The sequence below is a fragment of the Hemicordylus capensis genome, chromosome 4, assembly GCF_027244095.1.
Source record: "Hemicordylus capensis ecotype Gifberg chromosome 4, rHemCap1.1.pri, whole genome shotgun sequence".
NCBI classification, from domain to species: domain Eukaryota; kingdom Metazoa; phylum Chordata; class Lepidosauria; order Squamata; family Cordylidae; genus Hemicordylus; species Hemicordylus capensis.
The window spans coordinates 321,019,940-321,030,847 of record NC_069660.1 but is presented as its reverse complement, the minus strand read 5'-3'; the positions used below and the strand labels follow the sequence as shown (position 1 = coordinate 321,030,847).

The 10,908-nt window shown below is 53.6% G+C and overlaps 1 protein-coding gene across 1 annotated transcript in view; it reads right to left on the bottom strand.

Moving 5' to 3' along the window:
- Positions 1-766, bottom strand: part of LOC128323263 (NFX1-type zinc finger-containing protein 1-like) — a 43,997-nt gene extending 43,231 nt beyond the window's left edge. Inside the window, exon 1 of the mRNA XM_053245991.1 lies at positions 468-766. The gene's annotated coding sequence lies outside the window, so the exon portion shown is untranslated. The remainder of the gene's footprint in view (positions 1-467) is intronic.
- Positions 767-10,908: the final 10,142 nt, after the last annotated feature.

Here is a 10,908-nt window from a genome sequence, read left to right as displayed (position 1 = left end):
CGTCAGTAGCTGGTCTGCATTCCGCAGGAGGAGAGCCTGCGGGGCCAAGCGCACAAGGAGGAGACGGGCTTTATCTCAGTCCCTGAGAAGGCGACTCTGCCCAGCATCCAGTTGCGTGTTTTCGCCCTGCTTGGGGTAGCTGAGTGCAGCCATCGAGTCAAGGCTTCTTGTTGCTGTGGAAAAGGCAGCACCGACCCCCTTGGCTAGAGAGCATTTGGTTCTCCTGCGCCGGGCTGTGTGAGGACCTGTGGCGAGACCCACCGATGCATCTCTCTACCTACCACTGAAGCCCCTGAGGTGGGCACGGAGGGCAAAGGATGCCCCTTCAGGCTCTGATCCTTTTGCCCCCACAGAGGGGCCGCGGGAGGGGGGCAGCTCTGTGGCACCTTGCCTGCCCAGGGCGGTGGCCAGCCTCCCCACCCCGGTCCTTCCCTGCCCCTCCCTGAAGATTCCCTGCAGGTACCTACCGGGATGCTCAGGACAGAGGGGGCTGCCCGGGAGTCCTGCTGGCCCAGCCTCTCCTTGGGCTCCCTTCTGGGCAGGCAGGCAGAGGCTGGCTGGCTGGCTGGCTGCAAGGCCCTTAAGTTTCTTTTCGGAGAAATAGAAACTTAGATGTTGCCCGGCGGAACGTTCTCCTGGGTCCTAATGCTCTCGAGCTGCATGTAGTCTGAGGGCTCCCGGCCCCCGAGTCCCACCTCAGAGGGGAGATGCTTCCGAATCCCAGTTGCCGGGGAGCCCCAGCAAGAGAGCAGAGAGCGGCGCCCAGCCGGTTGGAGGGCAGGCTGCGTGTGCCGCTTTCAGGGCGCGCCGTGCACAGGTGCATCCGCAACTCCGGCTTACTTCCAGGAAACCTAGCGAAGCAGAGCAGCAGCAGGGAGGCTGGCTGCCGCCCCAGCGGGATGTTTATGGAGCCAAGCGCTGGCAGGGGGGAAACACGCGCGCGGGGGGGGGGGGGATAAGTGCATCCTTCCCCGCCCTGAAAGCTGCACCAGCCCAAAGCAGCCCCGCGCTGGTTCCGTGCACGCCCCTCCCAAGAGGGGAGGCACGCCCAGGCCCTGGCCTGTGGGCTCCCCAGAAGCATCGGGGGGGGGGGGCATTGTGGGAAACAGGACAGGCTTGAGCCTGATCCAGCAGGGCTGATCTCAGGATCTTCTTCCCTTTGGCCCCCTCTCCTCTGTCAAAGCTGCTCTTGGCCGGGGAAGCGGGGCTAGCTGCTGGTCCCGCTCCAGAGCTGATGGGGGACAAAAGCCCTCTTCTTTCCCAGAATGCCAGGATGGCCAGCAGCCGCCACGCCTCCCTCCACACAAAAAGGCCACTCTTTATTCCAAAGCATCACAGCTGAAGAACAGCCCTGCTGGTCAGGCCCAAGAAGGCCCATAGGAACATAGGGAACTGCCATATACTGGAGTCAGACCCTTGGTCTTTCTAGCTCAGTACAGTCTACCCAGACTGGCAGCAGCTTCTCCAAGGTTGCAGGCAGGAAAATCTCTCTGCCCTCTCTTGGAGATGCTGCCAGACAGGGAACTTGAAACCTTCTTCTGCTCTTCCCAGAGTGGTGGCTCCATCCCCTGAGGGGAATCTCTTCCAGTGCTGCTCACCCTTCTAGTCTCCCTTTCATATGCAACCAGGGTGGACCCTGCTTAGCTATGGGGACAAGTCATGCTTGCTACCACAAGACAAGACCAGCTCTCCATCTAGGCCAGCATCCTCTTTCGCACAGTGGCCCACCAGATGCCGCTGGAAGCCACAGGCAGGAGTTGAAAGTGGCAGGCCCTCTCTCCTGCTGTGACTTCCCTGCAACTGGTATTGAGAGGTATCCTGCCTCTGCGGCTGGAGGTGGCCTATAGCCTTCTGACTAGTAGCCGATGATAGACCTCTCCTCCATGAAGTTATCCAAACCCCTCTTAAAGCCATCCAGGTTGTTGGCTGTCACCACACCTTGTGGCAGAGAATTCCACAAGTGGATTATGCATTGTGTGAAAAAGTACTTCCGTTGGTTGGTTCTAAATGTCCCGGCAATCAATTTCATGGGATGAAATTGACAATTTCATGACGCTGAATACAGTGTGGGTCCCTGATTCCAGCCCATGACTGTTGCCTGCTACATGATGCCACACAGTGGCGGGACGTTCCCGGGTGGGCAGCTGCCGTCCTTGCTGCAAACTGAGCTCAGAGGCAGCTTTCAAAGTGGGGCATCTCTTGTTTAGCAGGGAGAGAGCAGCTGGCCCAGCATCCTTCCATAAGAGCAGCCCTGCTGCTGGATCAGGCCCAAGGAAGCCTCTCCAGTCCAGCATCCTGTTCCCCACAGAGGCCCACCAGGCCCCTCTGGGAAGCCGCTCTGCATCTTGGAGATGAAGGCAGGCCCTCCCTCCTAAGGATGTGCACACACTGACACTCACCTGGTTTGGCAGCGGGGGTTACCTTTAAGGAGCAGGGAGGGGGCTCACACACACCCCAGTGCATTTCCCCCACCAGCACTGTCTCAAAACTGCTGGGGCGGGGCGGCGGTGTACCTCCTTGCTGCCCCAGACAGCATTGGGGATGAGCACCCTCCCTGCTCCTTTTAAAGGTAGCCCCCCCACCAGGAAACTGGTTCCTGCCCCTCCCGACTCTCTCCTGCTGTGGCTCCCCTAGTGGTGGGGCTTCCAGTGGTGGGGGTGGTTGCTGGGCTCTGCCTTGTGCTTCGTTTTAGGATGCGAGCCCTTTGGGGCCAGCTTCTGTTTATTTCTTACTGGTTTTTCCACGTAAACCGCTTTGGGGAGCTTTTGTTGAGAGGCAGCTTATTGTAGCCGCCGACGGCCGTGTCAGTCGCAGGGAAGGGGAGACCCTGGGGAGCAGGGAGCACGCTCCGAGGGCTGGGCTGGGCAGCCGGGGCAGCTTCGGGAGTCCCATGCCTGGAGCCTGCCACTGGCGGCACCCTCCCCCCCCCCAGCAGCTACTGTCACACCAAGGAATTTGCACACCTCCTGATTTCGGTTTTGCTTTCCTGGAGCTACGTAGGTCGACCTGGTTTATTCTGCCCCTCCGGCTCCCCCTGCTGACCACCCACCTGCTCTCTATCTACAGTATTATAGGGTGTCAAACATAGCATGAATTTTGCTTCTTAGAGTGGACTTTGGGCATTTAACACCCATGCTAAGGCGGGTTATCCTTTACAATACGATGGTATGTCTGATATATGTGAAATAATGTCACAGGTTATTCTTGGAAAAAGTTTGTTCAATTTGCTTTGAACGGTTGGCCTTTAATGTATTTGCTGCTGCATTTTATTGACTGCTTGTGAATTGCTCGTTCATTCTGGCTTCTCCCATCACCAACTACCATAAGGGATTTGTATAGTGGTCTTTCTTCCTGGAATGCCCCCCCACTGGCAATTCTGCAGTCATTTGAGGGTGCAGTACAATGGCTTGTTCACAGGACCCTAACTAGGGCTGGAGTTCCCCTGCTGACCACCCACCTGCTTTCTATCTACAGACTATCTATCTTCTATCTACCTGGTGTGCGCTCCCAGTCCGGGCAGGTGAGGGTGGGGGTCAGGCTAACTCCAAGCTCAAGTTGATCCTTGTGTGGGAAGCAGGAAGTGGGCTGGGCGGTTTGGTGCAGAAGTGCACACCCTCTCTGTGCCCTGCGTTGGAAGGGCCTGTAGCCAGGCTCACTTTTAAACTGGACACAGGGACACTGACACAGGTCAGAGTGTTCAGACAGGTTTACACTGGTATAGCATAATGTCTGAATCGGGCTAGTGTGTGTCCAGCTCCCGCTTTCCACAAAAGGAGTTCTTCCTTTGTCAGGTTTAGAAATAGGCAATAAAAAGATTTTAATTTAATTACATGTAAGGGGTGATTCAAATGGACTTGGCCTTGCCCAAACGAAGCACCCAGTTCAGCAAATGAGGTTCGTTTGGGTAACCCTCTCTAGTTGGCCTCAGGCAGTGAGGAGACTTGGCAAGCTGTTCCCAACACACACACGCACCTTTATTTCTACCTTAGCACCATTCAAGCATGCACAGCAAGGCAGCGACAACCAGTCGGGAATGACAGGTCCTGTGTCGGAGATCCAATGTGACACAATCCATGTTATGCCTTGAGCAGACAGCTGGATGACAAAAATTGCTTATCATATTTGATTGGCAGTGCTTCTGATCACACACACATTACGATCAGGTCCACTCCACATAGAATATTATATTCCTTAAGTGGCGCAGCGGGGAAATGTTTGACTAACAAGCAGAAGGTTGCCGGTTCGAATCCTCGCAGGTCTGTTACCTATAGGCCGCAGCAGCAATATAGGAAGGTGCTGAAAGGCATCATACTGCCTGGGAGATGGCAGTGGTAAAACCCCTCCTGTATTCTACCAAAGAAACCCACAGGGCTCTGCGGGTGCCAGGAGTCACACTTTACAATTTTGTGCTTTTCCTGTTTTTGTCTTGCCTATGTCGAAACCCTTCTAAAGTTCTTAGCAGCAACATATACTAACTTCCCCACTTAGGCAGCTCCTCTGACTCACAAATCTGGGCAAGGTCACTCTTAGGACAAAAAGCCTGCTTTCTTATACTGCTAATCAGAGCCTGTGCTAAAGTTGGGTTAAGTTCGGCCAAGTTGGGGGAGGCTAGTGGCCCAGTTTGGTCCCAGCTTCTCCCGCCAGGATATTCTGTAAAGGAGCAGGTGAGGGGACGTGGGCAAGGAGGTGGGGTGTCTGTGGTCTATAAGGATAACATCTCCCTTACCAGGGCCCCTGTTAGGGTATCAGACCATACTGAATGTGTGTACTTGAGTTTGGGGACCAGGGATAGATTGGGACTTCTGTTGGTGTACTGATTGCCCCGCTGCCCAGTGGAATCCCTTACTGAGCTCACGAACTTGGGCACGGAACTCGCGCTGGAGTCTCCCAGACTCTTGGAGCTGGGGGACTTCAATGTTCATTTCGGGACCAATTTGTCCGGGGCAGCTCAGGAGTTCATTGAAGCCAGTGGACCTATCCCGAGTGGTCTCTGGACCGACGCATATTGCAGGCCACACGCTTGATTTGGTCTTTTACTCTGATCAGTGAGGTGTTCCGTGGGTGGGGACTCCTGTGATTTCCCTATTGTCATGGACAGACCACCATCTGGTTAAGGTTGGACTTACGACCACTTTCCACCTCCGCAGGGACGAGGGACCTATTAGAATGGTCCGCCTGAAGAGGTTATTGGACCCAGTGGGATTCCAAGAAGCCTTGGAGGGATTCAATGTTGGCTTTGCCAGTGATCCTGTTGATGCCCCAGCTGAGAATTGGAACAACTTGCTCACCAGGGCAGTAGGCACTATTGCTCCCAAGCGTCTCCTGCTGCGACCCACTTCAAAATCGGCCCCTTGGTATACGGAAGATCTATGGGGGCTGAAGCAGCAAGGTAGGCAACTGGAGCGCAAGTGGAGGAAGACTCGAATTTGACAGATGGCAACATAGAGCACATCTAAAGATCTATGCTCAGGCAATATGTGCAGCAAAGAGGCGGTTCTTTTCTGCCCGTATTGCCTCTGCGAGTTCACGTCTAGCGGAGTTATTCAGGGTTGTGAGGGGATTAGTATCTCCCCCCCCCCGAACCAGAATTTGGAGTCATCAGTTACCCACTGTGACGTGTTTAAAGAGTTTTTCGCAGATAAAGCCTCTCAGATTCGGGCCGATCTAGATGGAGACTCCACAGTTAATTTGATGTCTGAACTGGAGGTGTCCGACAACTCCTCTTATGTGATTCGACTGGATTGGTTTCAGTTTGTGACTCCTGAGGATGTGGAAAAGCTGCTTGGAGAGGTGAGGGCTACCACTTGTTCTCTTGACCCCTGCCCAACATGGCTTGTTCGATCTAGCAGGGAGGCTGTTGTAGGTGGCCTGGTGGAAATCATAAATGCCTCTCTGAGGGAGGGCAGGATGCCTCCTTGTCTTAAGGAGGCAATCGTTAGACCTCTTCTAAAGAAGCCTGCATTAGATCCCTCAGAGTTGAGCAATTATAGGCCTGTTTCCAACCTCCCAAGCCTGGGCAAGGTAATCGAGAAGGTGGTGGCCTCTCAGCTCAAGGCAGTCTTTGAGGAAACCGATTATCTAGACCCATTTCAAACTGGTTTTCTGGCAGGCTATGGGGTGGAGACTGCCTTGGTCAGCCTGATAGATGATCTCCAACTGGTAACTGAATTGACAGAGGAAGTGTGACTCCGTTGGTCCTTTTGGATCTCTCGGCGGCTTTTGATACTATCGACCATAGTATCCCTCTGGAACGCCTGAGAGTGTTGGGGGTGGGAGGCACTGTTTTACAGTGGTTCCAATCCTACTTCTCGCAGGTTCCAGATGGTGTAGATTCGAAACTGTTGCTCTTCGAGATTTGAGCTTAAGTATGGTGGCCCTCAAGGCTCTGTACTTTCTCCAATGCTTTTTAACATCTACATGAAACCGCTGGGAGAGATCATCAGGAGATTTGGAGCCGGGTGTTACCAGTACGCTGATGACACCCAGATCGGAGCACTGGTTACTCACTGTGAAGGCTCCTTCTTGCTGCGGGGTCCAAGGGCGTCTCACGTGAGGGTTATCTTGACCCACATGACTCCAAGGCAGGACTATGATAATTAGCTTAGTTTTTCGGTTCGGGAGGAGCAAGCCCATCCTCAGTTCTTTTAGTACCAGAAGCGAAAGGTACATCGATGAAACAGGAAACTGGTAAAAAAACACTAGGTAGAATAACAAGTCAAAAAACACAAGCAAATAACTAAGCTACAATTCTACATATATATGTGGCACATAAGTACTATTCCAGTCGCTGGGCAGTAGGCGTTGGCCAGAAGGGCGGGTCGAGACGCCCTTGGACCCCACAGCAAGAAGGAGCCTTCATGGTGAGGAACCAATGCTCCGTTCTCTGCTGCTCTGGGTCCAAGGGCGTCTCACGTGTGGGGACATACCACAGCCCTAAGTGCAACCAGGGAGGGTGACAGCGACTACTGTGCAGGAAGAACCTGCTGGAGGACCGACCTCCTGAATGCTGCCTGGGCAGACACAAAAACATCTAATTCACAGCACCCAGTAGACTTAGAGCACGCCCGCCAAGCTACTGCTCTGCAAAGTCCTGGACGGGTGCGTTAGTAGAAAAAAGCCATTGAAGTGGCCACTGCCGTAGTAGAGTGGGCAGACATTTGGGTGGGAGCCCTGAGGTTTGTGATTCATAAGCCAGAGTTATACACGCCGTAAGCCAACTAGCTATGGTGGCGGGTGTGACCAGCTGTCCTATAGATCGAGGCAAGAATGAAACAAAAAGGGGACCCAGAGATGCTCATGTGTTTTGTCCACTCTATGTCAGATTTATATATTTATTTATTGTTAAATTTATATGCCGCCTTTCATTAAAACAATCCCAAGGCGGTTTAAGGCACCTGCAGACATCAAGATCTAAAGTACCTGTGGACATCAAGCTTATGCCAAGCCTTTTCCACCGGCTGAACCGGTCTGGGGCAAAAGGAGGGCAAAATAACATCCTGAGATATGTGGAAGAGGAAGGTTACTTTGCGCGAAAAAAGGGGGTCTGAATCAGCTTCACAGAGTCCTCCGGAAATACACCGAGGTTTATGTACAGATACGGCCCTGAGTTAAAGACACTCTGCGTGCCGAGGTAATGGCCCAAGGAATGCCAGTCTGACGGAGAGAAAGCGGAATGGAATGGAGGACCAGGGCTGAAGGGGAGGGCCCCGGAGAGCCTTAAGGGCAGTGTGTCATGTCCAGGAAGGGAAATGATGGACCCCTGGAGGAGACAGGAGAGTAGCGCCCTTCAGGAAACGTTCGAAATGAAGATGGTGCTGCCTGGCACCTTTAGAGGCGGCTTGGCATTTTTAAGGTATTTGCGGAGATCCTCTTGTCTAGTCCGTCTTGCAGGAACTGTAACAGGTATTCATGGAGGCAGACCCCTTGGTGGCCTGACCATCACAGGAAGGCTCTCCGTGTAGGTTGGTATATCCTGTTAGTGGATGGCCGTCTGAACACTAGTGTGGTGTTGGGAACTGAAGCTGAGTAACCATGTTGTTTTAGCGGCCGCCGTTCAGTTTACAGGCAGCTAGCCTTAACCATCCTGGATCCATCCTGGATCTGGGTGCCTGACCGGCCCTTGCTGCAAGAGATCTGGGGTGACTGAAGCGGGAGATGGGGTTCCTTGGCTAGGTTGCTGATCTCTGCAACCACAGCCTCCGTGGCCAATACAGGGCTGCCAGGATGAGTTGTGCTGCTAGAAGCCTGACCCTGCGTAAGACACCTGCCAGTACGGGAGGTTGGGAGGGAACGCATAAAGCAGGTCCTCAGGCCATGGCAAGGATAGTGCGTCCAGCGCTTCTGCCTGCTGGCTGGGGAACCTCGTGAAGAAGCGAGGCAGTTGTGCATTCACTGGAGTCGCCAACGGATCCACCATTGGTGTGTCGAAGCATTCCGTGATGTGGAGAAAAAAGAAACCTTCAGTCGTAGGCGCCATACCCCTGGAAGGAGATCTGGGCGGCACAGTCAGTCTGCTACCGTGTTCAGGTTGCCTTGTACGTGACATGCCATCGAGGAAGCCACGCAGTGGTCCGCCCTGTGGATAGCAGCGGTGTTTCTGCTTGCAGGGCTAGTCGAATGGCGGAGTTCCAGCCAGTTTATACTGTGCAGACGCTCCAGTGTAGACGACTTGCCCTGGACGGATCGGTATTGGCAGTGAACTCCCCAGCCCCTCCTGCTGGCATCTCTGGTAATGATGATCCTAGGAGGATCCAGGAATTAGTTCCCCACCGACAAGTGTGGGGTGGTGGTCCGCCAGCGCGGAGAGTGGAGAATATCTTGTGGCAGGGCGACGCGTCTGTTGGACTTCACTGCGATGTCTGCATGGTAGGTTAGCAGGAACCACTGGAGAGGTCTCAGGTGGAAGCGCCCCCAGGGCACGAGCTGTAGACTCAGCACCATCAGGCCCAGGAGTCTGGGCAGGTCCATGCACGGCGAGAGACGTGAGCCCAGTACCTTGTGGACCTCCAGCTCCAGTGTGCATTTGCGGTCCTCCTGGGCTGACTAATGTGACTTCGACTGGATAAGGAGATCGCCCAGGTACCCCAAAATCAGTACGCCCTGTAGTCATGGGCCGAGCTCACCAGTTCCTCCGGTGCCGTCGAGGCTGGACTCCTGGTCACACGCCCTCCATAGCTGCCCGTGATCTGGCTGCTGGCGCCTTTTTGGGGCCGTGGAGCCCGAGGCCACCATTGCCGGCAGGAGAGGAGTCTGACCAGCCTTCCGCGCACCCCAGATGGCTGCCCGGGCGAACGGGGGTTGCGGGTACTCAAAATCAAATTCTGGACGGCAAGTGGGGTCCAGGGAGAGTGGTATTGGAGGCGCTGCTCGGACCGCTTCCCGCCCATCGGCTCCGTGCTCCCTGCTGCTGCAGGACGCCCCCCCCCGCACAGCTGATCAGTGGCATCCTTCTGCTCCAGAGACCTCCGGCTGGAATAAAAGCTCACCGGCAGACAGGGCTTGGGGCGGAGTCGCTGGCGGCAGAGGAGGAGCAGGCAGGCCAGCTAGTTTTACACTCCATCCGCACTTGTAGGACTCTGGGGAGTCTTTGCATAAAATCATTAGGATTCCCATGGACAGATAAGGAGAACAAAGGGAGGAGAGAGGAATCGCTAGGATTAGCAGCAGGGTCAGATAGGAGGGAGAAAGAGAAGCAAGAAAAGCAAACACAGCAACAGAGAACATGAAAGTAAAAGTGCCTGAGTGCTGAGAGAGAGAGCTGCCTGGAGCCTTTCCAGGACTAAAAGCACTGAGGAGGGGCTTGCTCCTCCCAAACCTAAAAACTAAGCTAATTATCATAGTCCTGCCTTGGAGTCATGTGGGTCAAGATAACCCACACATGAGACGCCCTTGGACCCAGAGCAGCAGAGATCTACTTCTCCATGTCAACTTCTTCAGGAGCTGGCATATCCTCCCTAAATGCCTGCCTGGAAGCAGTAATGGGCTGGATGAGGGAGAATAAACAGAAGCTGAATCCAGATAAGACGGAGGTACTTATTGTGCGGGGTCAGAACTTTTCTAGATGGAGTCACACTTCCCCAAAAGGAACAGGTTCGCAGTCTGGGAGTACTTCTGGATTCACACCTCTCCCTGGTTTCTCAGGTTGAGGCGGTGGCCAGGGGTGCTTTCTATCAGCTTTGGCCGATACGCCAGCTGCGCCCGTTTCTCGAGATCAATGATCTCAAAACTGTGGTACATCTGTTGGTCACCTCCAGACTGGACTTCTGTAATGCGCTCTACGTGGGGCTGCCTTTGTACGTAGTCCGGAATCTTCAGTTGGTTCAGAATGCGGCAGCCAGGCTGGTCTCTGGGTCATCTAGGAGAGACCATGTTATTCCTCTGCTGATGGAGTTACACGGGCTGCCTATAGGTTTCTGGGCAAAATACAAGGTGCTGGATATAACTTATAAAGCCCTAAACGGCTTAGGCCCTGGGTATCTAAGAGAGCATCTTCTTCACCACAAGCCCCACCGCCCATTGAGGTCATCTGAGGAGGTCCGTCTCCAGTTACCACCAACTCGCTTGGTGGCTACAGAGAGACGGGCCTTCTCGGTCGCTGCCCCAAGATTGTGGAATGCGTTCCCTGCTGAGATACAATCCTCCCCATCTCTGGCAATTTTCCAAAAACACCTGAAAACCCATCTTTTCACCCAAGCTTTCTCAGCTTCCTAAATTTTTAAGATTTTAATCTCTGGTTTATTTTTAAATTGTTAAATTGTTTTAAGTTTTTGTAAATGTTTTTAACTTGTTTTATGCTACCGTTAACCACCCAGAGACTAAAGTTTGGGGTGGTGTACAAATTTGATAAAATAAATAAATAAAGTATAAGCTTATTATTTATATTGATAATGCAGTTGCTATTTTGGTAAA